Source organism: Periplaneta americana, chromosome 4 (assembly GCF_040183065.1).
Source record: "Periplaneta americana isolate PAMFEO1 chromosome 4, P.americana_PAMFEO1_priV1, whole genome shotgun sequence".
NCBI classification, from domain to species: domain Eukaryota; kingdom Metazoa; phylum Arthropoda; class Insecta; order Blattodea; family Blattidae; genus Periplaneta; species Periplaneta americana.
In genome coordinates this window covers 39,359,701-39,375,707 of record NC_091120.1, presented here as the reverse complement: position 1 = coordinate 39,375,707, position 16,007 = coordinate 39,359,701, and the positions used below count along the sequence as shown (strand labels likewise).

The 16,007-nt window shown below is 34.5% G+C and overlaps 1 protein-coding gene across 2 annotated transcripts in view; it reads left to right on the top strand.

Annotated features, from left to right (window-relative positions):
• Positions 1 to 12,052: 12,052 nt before the first annotated feature.
• Osi2 (DUF1676 domain-containing protein Osi2) overlaps positions 12,053 to 16,007 on the top strand; it is a 29,780-nt gene continuing 25,825 nt past the window's right edge. For both annotated transcript variants that reach the window (XM_069823213.1, XM_069823212.1), the window contains exon 1: positions 12,053 to 12,191. The gene's annotated coding sequence lies outside the window, so the exon portion shown is untranslated. The remainder of the gene's footprint in view (positions 12,192 to 16,007) is intronic.

The following is a 16,007-nucleotide window of genomic DNA, read 5'->3' as shown; positions in this document are numbered from 1 at the left end:
TAATTAAGGTGGGCAATCATCTGGGGTGAAGTATTGGGGTTAGTACGGATTTTCGATACTGATATAGGAAGATCTTGGATCTCCGAGTTCTGGGGCTTACCAGGTACTCGTCTTTGGATAGGAACTGCCTGTCAGAGCTGAGGCAAGTTGGCCCACCTGTCAGCATCTGATTCACGAGTGCCATCCGAGACCAACTCTCGGACCTGTGAAATCATCGCATATATATAGCGTATAATGGGCCAATGTAAGCCTATATGCAAGGATCCGTCCCGGGTCCAGTCCTTGAAAAGTCAACCCAACCCAACACAAGCAAGGTAGACCTATACAATTTATCTTACATTTACGAACTATATATAAAGGAAACAAAATTAAATAATATGAAGGAATATTTAGCAAATTTATTTACAGCAATAAAGGGAGCTAAGGAAAAATGACAGAGGAATTGGGGAATTTCCTATGATTGTATGTAATGTCTACAGAATTAGGGTAATTGGATTACTTACTTATATATCGTCTTTGTTCCTGCAATAACTTATATGTGACATATTTATCGATTTTCAGATTTTTGCTCTATTAAATAACTTAAATAGTGATACAGCAAATAATAAAATCTCCTATATGTAATTACATTTCTTTGTTTCGGAAATGTAAGAATTCACAATCTCCTATGTACGGCTGGCATAGGATGAATGAATGTGTTTTTTCTTGCTACTGAAAACGTTTATGTTTTGCACATAGGAGTTATTGCAGGAACAACGACGAAATAATTTTGAAGAACCTGGAGGTTCATTTCCGTCCTCACATAAGCTCACCATCGTTCCCTATTCTGAGTAAGATTAGTCCAGTCCCTACCATCTTATCCCACCTCTCTCAAATTCTTTTAATATTATCCTCCCAATTTGGTCTCGGCCTACCCAAAGAACTTTTTCTCCCATATATGCATTTCTGGATTCACCCATATTCAAATAGAATTATAGTCTGGATGGGCGGAAGAAATGGCCTACTGGCCTTAGCTCTGCCAGATTAAATAAATAAATAAATAATAATAATAATAATAATAATAATAATTATTATTATTATTATTATTTCCTTCGTTGTGTAACTTTTCCCATTCTCCTGTAACTTCATCCTTCTTAGCCCTAAATATTTTCCTAAGCACTTTATTCTCGAACACCTTAAGGTCCATTCCTCTCTCAAAGTGTGATTCCAAGCCTCACAATCATACAGAATAACCGGTGATATAATTTTGACAAATTCTTGCTTTCAGCTTTTTTTTAAATAGTGATTTAGTGACTCCTAGTTGAGTGTTAGAGAAGGCCGTATGGCCTTAACTCTGCCAGGTTAAATAAACCATTATTATTATTATTATTATTATTATTATTATTATTATTATTATTATTATTATTATTATTATTTATTACAGCCAAGATGTACAGTATTTACATAAACTTTTCTACATATTTAACAATGATGCCTTATCTTGTCTTGGACTAGTGATGCGAAATGATCTCTGGTTCGAGTCTTTCAAGAAATGTTCTGATAAAAATTCGGCCAGTACTCACTCAAGCTTAGGAATAAATGCGCAAAAGAGGATGAGCAGAAATATATTACGTAAAAAAGGAAATTTGGAGTAGATGAGTGATTGTAAGAAGGAAATGTATGAGAAAGGAAAGGAATTTGGGTTAGGAGAGGAAGAGTGGGTGAGAAAGGTAAGAATAAGGAAAAAATTAATGTTGCGTACACTATAAATTGCAGACGCGGACAAATTATTAGACTAAATTAATTATATGTGCAACAAAGCTGTATTTATCGGCAGAAATAATGAACAAAAATGTATTTTGCACAGAAATAATGAACAGATAATTGAGTCTGAAGATAACTAATATTTTGTGAACATTCCCTTATTCTTTACTAACACATTGATTTTTTTCAGGGATGCTGGAAACCAAAGTTTGACACTTTCTTTGAATATCAGCATCATTTAGCCAGATATCAGTCAGTGCTAAACTGGGCCCATGTTTTGTTGTAAGCCTCTTTTTTCACTTTCTTCTTCCTTATAGATCACAATTTCGTTCATGTCCGGTCATCTTGCAGGCCATGGGAGAACAGACTGTTGAATTTCTTCTGCAGTATATAATTAAAACACCAGTAATACCAACACAGCCAGACAAAATATACTTAACCAATGGAAAAATATACCAGAAGATGTAAACAATCATATTTACAACAACAGAAACTCTGTGAATTATACTGATAGTTGATATGACGTATTATATTGTCTCCCAAGAAAACGTTTTAGTCTAATAATCTGTCCACATCTGTAATACAGGATGAGAAAATAATTTATCAGGAAAAAGGAAATTGAGTGGAATTTGGAAAGAGAGTAAAAAAGGAAAGTATAAGAAATTAATGGAAAGTTTAAGTAGAAGATGAGGAGAGAGTGAAAAAAAAACATACAAGGAAAATAAGAGCAATTGGAATGGGGATGAAAGAGTGTGTGAAAAAGGAAAAAAAAGAGACATAAAGTAAAGTTGGATAGGGAAACCAAAAGAGGATGAGAAAGAAAATTTGTGCTAAAGGTGAAGAAAGGATAAGAAATAATTTCTGGAAGGGAAGAGACGTTGGATTGGAAGACCAAGAGATGTTGAAAAAGAAAAGTATCAGGAAAGAAAGAGATGTTGGAGTAGAAAATAATAAGTAGATGAGAAGGAATTGTTCAGGACAAGAACTAAAGTTATAGTAGACGATTAAGAAAGGGTGAGAAAAAAAATGTCAGGAAAAGAGGATATTAGGAGTAGGAGAAGAGAGAAAGGTATGTATAAGGAAGGAAGAGGTGTTAGATTAGAAGTTGAAAAGAGGGTGAGAAAAGAACAAAGGAAGATAAAATAGAAATTGGAGTGGAATATGAAGAGGGCTGGGAGGAATTTTATCAGGAAGAAAATATAATTTTCGGTATACGATGGAAGAGGATGTGAACGGAAAGTATGAAGATAGAAATATAAAATTTGGAAGAGAATATGAAGAGAGGGGTGAAACTAAATTATCAGGAAAAATGGAAGTTGGAGTTGAATATTAGCTAACAGAGGATGAGAAATAAAATTATCAGAAAAAAAGGATTTTGAATTAGAGGACCTTGAGAGGATGAGAACGGGCTGTATCAGGAAAAATGGTAAGTTGGAGTATAAAATGAAGAGTAGGCTATGTGAGATGGAGGTTATGAGGAAACAAGGGGAAATTGCAGTAGAGAATTAAGAGGGTGGGAAAGAAAATTATAAGGAAAGAAAGTGAAGTTAGAGTGGAAGATGAAGGGAGAATCGAAAATAAAAGTATCAGGACAAATTGAAAGTAGAAGTAGAAAATGAAGAGTGAATGAGAAAGTAAAATATTTGGATTTAAGGAGCTGGAATAGAAGAGGAGAGGGTAAGAAACAAATGTGTCAGGAAAAAAGGAAAGTTTGAGGAGGAGATGAAGAGAGTGTGAGAAAGAAATATATCTGAAAAATAAGGAAGTCAAAACTAAAAGAAGTAGAGAGTTTGAACGAAATATATTAGGAAAAAGGGAAATTTTGGAGTAGAAAATGAAGGGAATGTAAGAAAAAGAAGTAAAAGGTGAATATAAGTATCAGCAAGTAAAGAGAAGTTATAGTAGAAGATGAAGAGAGGGTGAGAAAGAGGAGTATCAGTAAACAAAGAGAATTTTTAGTAGAAAGTGAAGAGAAAATGAGGAAGAGAAATATCAGCAAAGAAAGAAAAGTTTGAGTAGAAGATGAATTGAGAGTAAGGAAGAGAAGAATCAGCAAGCAAAGAGAAATTTGAGTAGAAGATGGAGAGAGAGTGAGGAAGAGAAGAATCAGCAAGCAAAGAGAAATTTGAGTAGAAGATGAAGAGAGAGTGAGGAAGAGAAGAATCAGCAAGCAAAGAGAAATTTGAGTAGAAGATGAAGAGAGAGTAAAGAAGAGAAGAATCAGCATGCAAAGAGAAATTTGAGTAGAAGATCGAGAGAGAGTGAGGAAGAGAAGAATCAGCAAGCAAAGAGAAATTTGAGTAGAAGATGAAGAGAGAGTAAGGAAGTGAAGAATCAGCAAGCAAAGAGAAATTTGAGTAGAAGATGGAGAGAGAGAGTGAGGAAGAGAAGAATCAGCAAGCAAAGAGAAATTTGAGTAGAAGATGAAGAGAGAGTAAGGAAGAGAAGAATCAGCAAGCAAAGAGAAATTTGAGTAGAAGATCGAGAGAGAGAGAGAGAGAGAGAGAAGAATCAGCAAGCAAAGAGAAATTTGAGTAGAAGATGAAGAGAGAGTAAGAAAGAGAAGAATAAGCAAGCAAAGAGAAATTTGAGTAGAAGATGGAGATAGAGTAAGAAAGAGAAGAATAAGCAAGCAAAGAGAAATTTGAGTAGAAGATGGAGAGAGAGTAAGGAAGAGAAGAATCAGCAAGCAAAGAGAAATTTGAGTAGAAGATGGAGAGAGAGTGAGGAAGAGAAGAATCAGCAAGCAAAGAGAAATTTGAGTAGAAGATGAGAGAGTGAGGAAGAGAAGAATCAGCAAGTAAAGAGAAATTTGAGTAGAAGATGAAGAGAGAGTAAAGAAGAGAAGAATCAGCATGCAAAGAGAAATTTGAGTAGAAGATCGAGAGAGAGTGAGGAAGAGAAGAATCAGCAAGCAAAGAGAAATTTGAGTAGAAGATGAAGAGAGAGTAAGGAAGTGAAGAATCAGCAAGCAAAGAGAAATTTGAGTAGAAGATGGAGAGAGAGAGTGAGGAAGAGAAGAATCAGCAAGCAAAGAGAAATTTGAGTAGAAGATGAAGAGAGAGTAAGGAAGAGAAGAATCAGCAAGCAAAGAGAAATTTGAGTAGAAGATCGAGAGAGAGAGAGAGAGAGAGAGAGAGAGCGAGAGAGAGAGAGAAGAATCAGCAAGCAAAGAGAAATTTGAGTAGAAGATGAAGAGAGAGTAAGAAAGAGAAGAATAAGCAAGCAAAGAGAAATTTGAGTAGAAGATGGAGATAGAGTAAGAAAGAGAAGAATAAGCAAGCAAAGAGAAATTTGAGTAGAAGATGGAGAGAGAGTAAGGAAGAGAAGAATCAGCAAGCAAAGAGAAATTTGAGTAGAAGATGAAGAGAGAGTGAGGAAGAGAATCATCAGCAAACAGATAGAAGTTTGAGTAAATGAAGAGATTGTGAAAAAGATAAGTATCAGTAATTAAGAGGAAGTTAGAGTAGAAAAAGAAGAGAGGGTGAGGAAGATAATCATTGACAAATAAAGAGAAGTTTGAGTAGATGAAGAGAGTGAGAAAAAAAAAAGTATCAGAAAATGAAGAGAAGTTTGAGTAGAAGATAAAGAGAGATTCAGAATGAGCAGTATCAACAAAAAGAGGATTTTGAATATAACATTAAATGATGGGAAAGGAATATATTTAAACTAAAATTTGGAGTAATTTGAGCCAAATAGGTTAGAAGGTATTTTTTGTACACAAATGAACAGTCGGAAAGTATAAAAAACTTTCTGTTCTTCGAAGCTAAAAGTGGATAGAATTAAGCTTTTGAGTAGTCCATCTTATCCTGGAACTTGACATTTCCAACGTTTCGGAACCAAATACAGGTTCCATCATTAGGGTATGGCCAGAGAGGTCGCTTACTCTGTTGGGCTCGTGGGTTCTTTCATGAAAATCTCTAAATCGTTATTTTATTACGCTCGTACAACTATTTTTTTTGTTATTTTGGCAATGATTTTTTAAAGAAAATTAACATATTATTTTTAAATATTTGCAGTTGAAGGTTGTATAATATATCATTGTGTGTACCAAGCCAAGAAAATAAATGCTAATGAAACTTCGATCTCTTTTGTGAAACCAATTTAATGCAGCCAGTAAAAGAAGAAATTTAAAACCTGCAATGACACGGGTTTGGTCCCGGTGTCTTCTTCAGTTTCATAACTTTCAGGTTAGCCCCTGGGCTTTTATTCGACATTTTATGGTATTAATAACGCGAAAGAAATAGATTATAATTGTCTCCCTGCAAAAATCATTTGTTCTCTATTAGTTTATAATTTTGTTTATAAAACATTTTCATCACAGTTTCTTAAAAAATATTAAAGCGTCTAATATTAACTCAAAAGGGATATAAACTATCCTTTCACAGTCAAATAAGGACTGAAGTTTATGAACCTTACACCGTGAGTCATGACTCAAGCCGGTAAAAGCCGAGTGACGTCGATCTAAATAAACCCAACTTTCTTTCTTTCTTCTTTCCATCCAGCCCGCGTCCGAGGGGTGAGTCTGATCTCACTTTCACATTCGTTCTGATGGGTTCTACGATTCTCTGACACGGAAGAAGGTCTCAAAGATTAATATGAGCCGCGGTGAAAGTGAATTTGAAACAGTAATAAATCAGTCAGGGTCATTGTGCGGCGTCCTGATATCATATCCTTAATATTTTCTATTATTATCCAGCGCAAATCACTTTCTGCTGTATCCTTATGTATTTTATTTAATTTTTTAGTAACACTTGATCTTTAATGTCATAAATATTTTTATGCTCGACCATGCCGAAATGTGCTAATTATACACCTGTCATTAAAGAACACCTACTCATTAAAGTACAGGTCTTCAGCCAATGATAACTCAGCTTACATGTGTTCAGCCAATGACAAGTCAGCTTTGTACCGTTATAAAATCGCAAGTATCGATTATTCTCGGATATGCAATCGAAAGAGAATTAGCGAAAAGTCACGGAGGATGGAAATCCAATACTGTCGCAGAAGGTTATGTTCTGTTACTATAATAATTAGCGTTAATTGTAAATAATATTCAAATAAATTCAATTTGTCATCTCGTTTTTCAATGTCGAATTCAATAATCAAGGTTAAAATATTATAATATTATCAAGTTTAACGGGACTACGTCAAGGTCAATGACATTATTGTTCCTCGGAAAAAATCAATACTTTCGCGTCTGTACACATCTCACAATTCACGACCTAGAACAAGGTCACTTCCGATCTTGTCATAAATATCCATACTCGATTTTTAATTACTATCATTATAGGCTCGTTGCATAATGTACTAATTTATTTATTTATTTATTTATTTATTTATTTAATCGTATGTTTATTAGCCTACTTAATAATTTATTTATTTTCTTATTTTTTATTTTTGTTTATTTAATATTAAAGAGCTATATACACACTATACAAAATAGCAAAAACTTGTAATTTGGAAATCTCTATAAATAAAACCAGAATCATGGCCTTCCAAGGAAAGAACCATATAAGATCCAAAATTGCAATCAATAATAACTGTATAGAATAAGTCAATACATTCAACTATCTTGGCTGCAATCTTTCTTATATAAACTGCAGGGACGTAGATATTAAACTAGCCAAATTTCATCAACTGTTAAGAACAATCAAATCAACTCTATTAAAGAAAGTTCGACCAGAAACAATTCTGAAATTCTATAAAGTTATGGCAGTCCCGGCATTATTATATGAAAGGGCAACTTCGAAGAATAGAAGCTGCTGAAATGCGATTGCTAAGACCTCTTGCAGGCAGAATATACTCTTTACGACCATAAAAGGAACGCTGACATCCGAACAGAATTGAATATCACCGCCATTACGGATACTGTAGAATCTTACCGCAACAACTGGTATGAACATGTATTAAGAATGCCCAACAATAGGTTACCCAAGAGACTATTGGACTATACACCTCATGGAAAACCAGACATCGGAAGATCAAGGAAGAGATGGAAAGACTAACTTTCTTCTGGAAACGGAACAGGCCAGGAAGCCTAATCCAAGACTGTTATTGATGATGATGTTGATGATATTAATATTATTGTTAAGGGCATAATTTCAGTTTTTGTTTGAGGAGAAGCAAGATTGTTTAGGGAAGACCTTAAAGAGTAACACGTGGCGTGTTCCCCCCTCCCATCTCCTCTGAAATTGACTATTTTTCTTACCGTAAACTAGGGTAAACTTGAGCATAAAAAACCTTAATTAAATCATGAAAACTTATCAGTTGCACTGAAAATAGTCTATTTTTAAGTTAATTAATTTGTCTTCATTATGTTTTAACTATTTTAAGTCTCAAATGGGACTGATATTATGATTCAATTTTTTTTATGATCAAGTTTACCCCTCTTTACATAACATTTTCAGTTTCCAAACATAGGCATAACTTCTTATCCCACTTATACGATACGTAATGTACATGCACATGCTGTTAATAATGACGTAATTGCGAACAAATGAACACACGAAGACACAAAATAGTTTTACTGATGAAGAAATTTTAATTAGTAACAAAAATTATTTTATTTACAATACGTAAGAATCACTATTGTGGCAAAGGGTAAGATCTTGGTTTTATTTTGGCAAAGTCATCAACTGGCTCGTTTTTTTATGTTTCCTTAAGCGTTCATAAAAGTGGAATATTTTAATAGTAGAAGTACCGTTCTCATATTTTAGCTTTACTGATGATTTTAAATCTTAAATTTGGTGAGGGGGAAGCAATTGCCCCTGCCCCATGAATTATGCCTCTAATTATTGTGCTAATTCAAAGTAATTATGCAACAACAGTTAAAACAGGCAATACTATAAAAATAAAAGAATACTCAATAATAATAATAATAATAATAATAATAATAATAATAATAATAATAATAATAACAATAATAATAATAATGATAATAATAACAATATTAATAATAATAATAGTAGCAATAATAATAACATATCCTAAATATTTACTTACCATTATGTACATTCTAAATATGTAAGGCAAATGGATCAAATTAATTTTTTGTACAAGTTGGTGGCTTCAATGTGTCTGTAGATTGGCGAAAGATGTTTAGAATATCTATTGTATAAAATATTGTAAATTCTTAAGAAATGACTCTTGCAAAGTTAAGCCGCTTTTACATTCAAACCTTGCCTTCTTAAATGTTACAAAATAAAATACCTCCTTCTGAGCAGAGTCTGCAGTTACTGTACAGACTTGAAAACAAGTTTACTTAGGGATCTGGCTGGAAAGACTTCATTTTTTTACCATTGCTTTTGAATGTTTATATTAATGAAAGTACAAAATAGTGAAAGGAAACATTAGCAATGGCACACAAATAAATGAAAGAACTTAATTAAACACATTACATTTTGCTGACAATCGAATTTTAATAGCAGCATCTGAAATTGATCTACAGAAATTATGATATTTCGTAGCAAAACAGTAATTAATAATATCATATTAGAACAAATAAATACCTTTAAAAATCTGTTTTGTACTCTATCTTATTCAGAGAAAAAGATGTAATAAAAAGCGTCAAAATTGATAAAAGTAACAGGATATATAATTCATTCATTCATAGAGTTCTGCCCAAGGACAGGTCTTTCACTGCAAATCCAGCGTTCTCTCGTCTTTCCTATTTTCTGCCTTCCTCTTAGTCTCCGCATATGATCAATATATCTTAATGTTGTCTATGATCTGATATCTTCTTCTACCCCGAACTCTTCTCCCGTTCACTATTCCTTCCAGTAGGCAGTTTCTTCTCAGCCAATGACCCAGCCAATTCCTTTTCCTCTTCCTGATCAATTTCAACATTATTCTTTCTTCATCCACTCTTTTCAACACAGCTTCGTTTCTTACTCTGTCTGTCCATTTCACACGCTCCATTCTTCTCCATATCCACATTTCAAATGCTTCTATTCGCTTCTCTTCACTTCGTTGTAATGTCCATGTTTCTGCTATTGACCTATTTAAGAACTTCATTATATAAAACATGTTTTTACCGAATAGTATTATTTAATTTAAAAGCCATAATTATGCTTCGTTTTGATATTTGGTGAAGTTCAACCATGACACTTTGTAGATTATATTCATTATTAGGCCTGCTAATAATTGTCTCTGGATCACCTACGAAGAGAATACTCAGTATTACATTTTTAGTTTCTAGGTTATGAGTATAAAATGGTGAAAGATTGATCTACTCTTTATCAAAATATATTATCTTCAACAGAAGCGCTGACATCTGGAAACTTTGTCGTAATCACCTATTTAATAATAATAATAATAATAATAATAATAATAATAATAATAATAATAATAATAATAATAGTAGTTTTATTTTCCCTGGCAGAGTTAAGGCCATCAGGCCTTCTCTTCCACTCAGCCAGGATCAAATCACACACAGAAAAATACATACTGGTATACAAATATTAACTTAAAATAATAATAAACATAATAAAGTAAAAAAGAGAGTTTGAATACATATACACTATCAGTATTAACTTTAATATAATAATAATAAAAATATATAAAGGGTGCGTCAGAAAGAACGGATGGATTTCAAACTATCGATACGCAACGAGGAGAGAGATATAGTGAGGGGGACCACGACTGTTGGGTCAGCCATAGAATGCAGTTTCAGTTGAGAATATGGTGTTGGTCTGGTGTACAACGTGCTTTCATCGTAGAGACATTTTTGAAAAATGAAGAGTCTGTGATCGCCACTCAGGACTCATTTCGACATCGGATGTCACGCTAGGATTCCAACTCGGAATACAATTTTGCGGTGGGTGGCTTCATTTCGTATCACAGGTTCAACATTAAAGAAGAAATCACCTGGACGAAATTCTATTGCACTGAGATTGTCCGAGGCTACGGTAAGATCTCGCGCCCTGCGACTTCTTTCTTTGGGACCATTTGAAGGCGTAAGTTTGTAAACATCGATCACATACACTGGACGAACTGAAGACAGCGATTCGTGAAGAAATCGTGGCAATTGCACCAGCTATGACTGTGAAAGTGATGGCGAACATCAGAAAACGCCTCGATGCCTGTATTGAAAGCCAAGGACATCATATGGATAATGTTGTTTTCCATAAATAAACTGCATGTATTGGTGAATATGTTGATAACAATAGATTTTTGATTTGATGAATCTTTACAATTTTCTTGCCATGTGAAATCCATCCGTTCTTTCTGACGCACCCTGTATAACAAGTATTAACTTAAAGAAAAAGAATTAATACATATGAATATAATCTCACAACTAAAGGAATAGTACAATTAGTATGATCAGCACAGCACGTGTTACATTGAGACAATGACAATTTCCTAGATATTAGTGTTAATGGAAAAATAAAGTAATGACTGTGTAAAATAATAATAATAATAATAATAATAATAATAATAATAATAATAATAGTAATAATAATAATAAATAAAAATTATATCTAAAAAACTAATTCTGTACATTTAAAATATTTCTAAATAACCTAATTTACGTCTTCGTTTCGCTCAAATTCTCTTATTTAGATACGAAATTTTTTAGACATATATTTTATTGCATTTGTTGAATACGTTGGAATTTCTTTTCAACACTTAAAGAAAATACATGCTAATATAAACAACCTGCGACCTATACTTAGTTTAGTAGAAATCTTTGTACACTGACAGATAACTCTCAAGTTTTTATTGCTTATTTACGACGCTTTATCAACTACTGTGTTTATCTAGTGTCTGAATGATATGAAGGTGATAATGCTAGCGAAATAAGTTCGGAGTCCAACACCGAAAGTTACTCAGCATTTGCTCTTAATGGGTTGAGGGAAAACACTGGAAAAATCTCAACTAGGTAACTTGTCCCAACCAGGATTTGAACCCGGGCCCGTTCGTTTCACTGTCAGGCAGACTAACCTTCACTCCACAGCGGTGGACGATCTCAAGTTCAAATCCACATTTTCGATGTCACGGATATTAAAAACGTATATTTTTTTTCGAAAATCCTGAGATCGATTTCTACAACACCATAATATCCTTTTTACTAAGAAAGAGAAAAGACGTCAGGTCAACAAAATCCGGCTCTGACGATATTAACAAACTCGAATTCACTGCATTATTATGTGAATTTATGCAACATCCTGTTGCTCAACTCGCTGTACAAACACAATGGGTCTCTTAGCTCCACCGGAGAAAGTGATATCTGTGGTTGCTGTGTACTATAGCACCCCTTTCACCTTCACTTACAAATCCTGGGCCTTCCCGCCGGATTCATGTGCTTACGGATGCGAGCACAATGAGATGCCCCTCCTCTGAGAGGATCACTGCTCTTTATTACGACTATAAGTATCTTGAAGGTAGGCGAGAAGACAGTAGTGCCCGTGTCGAGCTCCTCATAGCTGTACAGCAGATTCAGCAAGGTGAGTACAGCCAGTTAAGTTTCATTTTCAAACTACAGTCAACTCTGGATATAGTGAACTCGGTTATAGTGAACATTCGGCTATAATGAACCTAAATCGTTGGTCCCGACCCGCATATATTTAAAAGTACATTAATATTTCCGTTTATAGTGAACTCTCTCTTCGGTTATAGTGAACTTTGTATCCTGACAAATTCTTATTTGAAGTCGGATCTTCTTGCATAAAACTGAAAGAATGTGTTGAGAACAGCATTCTAAGTTTCTTACGCTTTAGTCAAAGGACAAAGGTAGGAATTGTGTTTTCTAGACAATGAGCTGTATTGTAATTCCAGGCTACGCGTGACGACCTTGCCTCACTTCACTGTCGAAGGGTTGGCATTCTGTTCTCAGGCACACTACTCTACTGTTATTTCTAATCCTTCATCGTCAAAGGGTTGCCTTTTTTTCTCAGAAACATATCCATTATGACGGATAGCATCGAAACAACGGAAAATTAAATTGCCTTCTTTTATCAAAAGGGAACGGACATTATGTCCAGAGCATAAATGAAGGTAAGATGTCGATGGCTTTCAAACTGCATCAGCTCTCTCCCAGTTTCCATTAAGTGACCTGGGAAATTCCAAGGCTGAGTATGCAGTTACACCATAACAGCGTTTGTCATTTCTACCTGATCTAGTGTTCCAACAGTAAATGTTCTGTATAAAAATGTCGAAGGGTAAAGTGTTTTGTTTTCTTTGGAAGATAAGGCGAATATTATAAGTGTTATTGAACGAGGTCTTTCGCAAGCGGACGTGGGTCGCATAGTTTAAGTAAATCAACTGTGAATAACAGTATGCAATAAACAGTGTAATTCATTCCACAAAAATCAAATACTTTATTTTCTTGTTCACCATTTCACTCATTTTTGTCATTTAAGATTAGGGAACAGACACTTCGAATATAGTGTACCTCGGATATAGTGAATGAAATATGCAAGTCCGCAGAGGTCCACTATATCCGGAGTTGACTGTACTCATTCTTGTTCATCACGCTATGAATCGACTGTAGACTGCGAAAGATGTGACCACGCGGAAAGATTTAAATACCGGTTTACATCGAGTATTATTGTTTCAGAATCCACTGGAAGATCACAGCACAGAATTTTCCAAACGTGTTAAAAATCCTGCATCTTTTTTTCCTTTTCAGAAGAACTTAAATTATTGATATCATATGTACTTCTGTACATCATAATAATATATCACTTAATGATTCAAGACGGCGCTCATTCCGTCGGATCCCGACCACTTAGTCACTCGTAATGAGTGCACCTCTGCACTTAGTGTGTTGGACATTGTGCCACTGTCACACATCTGTGACACAGTGCATGAGGGTTGGCCAGTAAAGGGAAACTGAGAGGTGGAGCTTAAACTGAGAGGGATTCAATCCGGCATCGGGACTGGAATCCGGTGTGGCTTAGTGGATAAAGCGTCAGTAGGTACAGCTGAAAACCCGGGTTGGAGTCCGGATGCCGGAGAGAATTTTTCTCCGCTCCACCCATCCTTCATTAAATTATTGAGTAGATGAGGGGTTCTCAACGTTTTGTAGATTTTGAGCACCACCTACATGCAACACTAAGTGGGCGAGCACCATGGAATCGAATAAATTTAATAGGTCTATATGAATACATAAAATAAATAAATAAATAAATAAATAAATAAATAAATAAATAAATAAATAAATAAATAAATAAATAAATAAATAAATAAATAAATAAATAAATACATTTTAAAACACCCACCAGGATAATGATATCCTTGAACTTTAATATTATTCAGAATGTCAGTGATATCCAAGTAGAAGTCATTTATTGCTAGACGTAAACAGTCCTGCAGATGTGAATTATTTAATTGTGATCGTGCTTTGTTCTTGAGATATTTCATAGGTGAGAAAGTTTTCCGCCTAGGTAGGTTGTCCCGAACATAGCCATATATGTAAGAGAAACACTCCGGAGTATTTGGAGTCTTGTTGTATCTTCTGCCCTCTAAATGCTATGAATTTCTCCTTTTCAAACAAAATATCATCACCAGGGAGAACTGGAGATCTATCAACTGAAGTTCCGCATAAGTATCCATATTATTCTCTTGAATAACACTTTTTTTGTCTGATTAAATCCACACAGAAGTGAGAGGGGTTATATTGTACACAATACGAGAAGACCCACCAGGGCTCTCAGGTATTATAATGGATGGCCAGGAAAACTATTTGTGAGATATTCAAAATATATTGAAATATATTAATAAATTGTGTTAAAATTCTGTGCACTTTGTTCTTTAAAGATAGTTGATTATTCCGAATTAAACGAAACAAATACATTTATTTGAAGGATTTGATGTACAGTAAATTGTGTATTAAGGAAACGATGTTGTAGGAACTGTAAGAAGAGCAAACGACTCGATAAAACTTTATTCAAGACTGGAATGAAGGTTGGAAAGGAGAGAGAAAATAAATTATTAACATACCAGATTGACAGCACGTGTTTAACATAAAATCATCATACGGAAGATTAATATTCGTAACATTCACGTGATGATGTCAGTGAACGTCGTACCCACCCCTGATTCCGCCTACGAAACCATTAAATACCTCCCACATGTCTCGACTGTTATTTGGGCTGCCTAGATTTAGTGCAACCATGTCATGTCAGGACCTATTGCGATTTTTTCTGGAATCTCTCCATATACGCCTGTTGACTAGTCTTATTCTCTGCCTTTCAAGTAATGCATTTAGTATAGATTTCAGAGTTCCTGTTCTAGATAACTTCTCCGTTTCCTATGTCGTGTGTGTTGCCTACATTCAGGGCGGTCCGGAAATACGGCTTAAGTCAGACACTCTGTACATTCTTCCTCAAAAATTATGTTTTATTTCTGAAACCAGGCTATAATTTCTCTTTTTTCTCCACGATTTATTAGGAATGAGTTCTGACTAAACGTTGCGATAGGGGTATTGTCCATCAATGTCACGTTGTTGGGCATTCATGGAGCTATTGCTTTTTCAAACCGATTTCTGAATACATTCCCGGTCATTTTCGCATGATAATCTCCCGTTTCTTGGACTCCTCCAAAACCCGATTGTCATCTTCAATGAAATTGTCATCACTAGCAATGTAAGGAACTATGTGGCATTTATCCATTCCTGTTGTATTGCTCAATACTATGCTTAATATTGAAAAGAAAGCCTGCTTTTGGGTTTTACAACTTTAGTGTTGAATACCCTACCCCTAATTAATTGAAGTCTCGTCCACAAAGTATATTTTGCGTCCCTGACTTCTATACTTTCTCATCTTACGGAAGTAACGTCTACACAAAATGATATCGTCTCAGTCCACTGTCGCACTTCTCTCAACTCTGCTTAAACATGTATCTTGAATCCTATTTCATGCAGTGATTTGAGGAGGGGCATATTTCAAAAGTTCAGTGTTCAAATTGTCGCTACCTGGAGGTTTATTATTAGAGAAAGATTAATAGAATTTTTAAAGTCCATCTTTTTTCTTATCATATAATTTCTAATTTTGTCTAGTTTAAAACATCGCGCTCACCTTCTTAAACATCAATTTCTGTGGACTGTGATTTTGATTTTAATTTTGAATTTAGGCCTATTAAACTTCTAGGCCTAACTACTTTCATGTAGTGAATTACGAATAGGATGGGAACTCTTGTGATATTTGAATATAACTATTTTGCTAATATATGGGTATTAACAAATAATTTATAACATATCCTCCGAATGAGGTTTTGGCTGATACATCCAGGTATTATCAGGTAGTACTTCACACTTGACG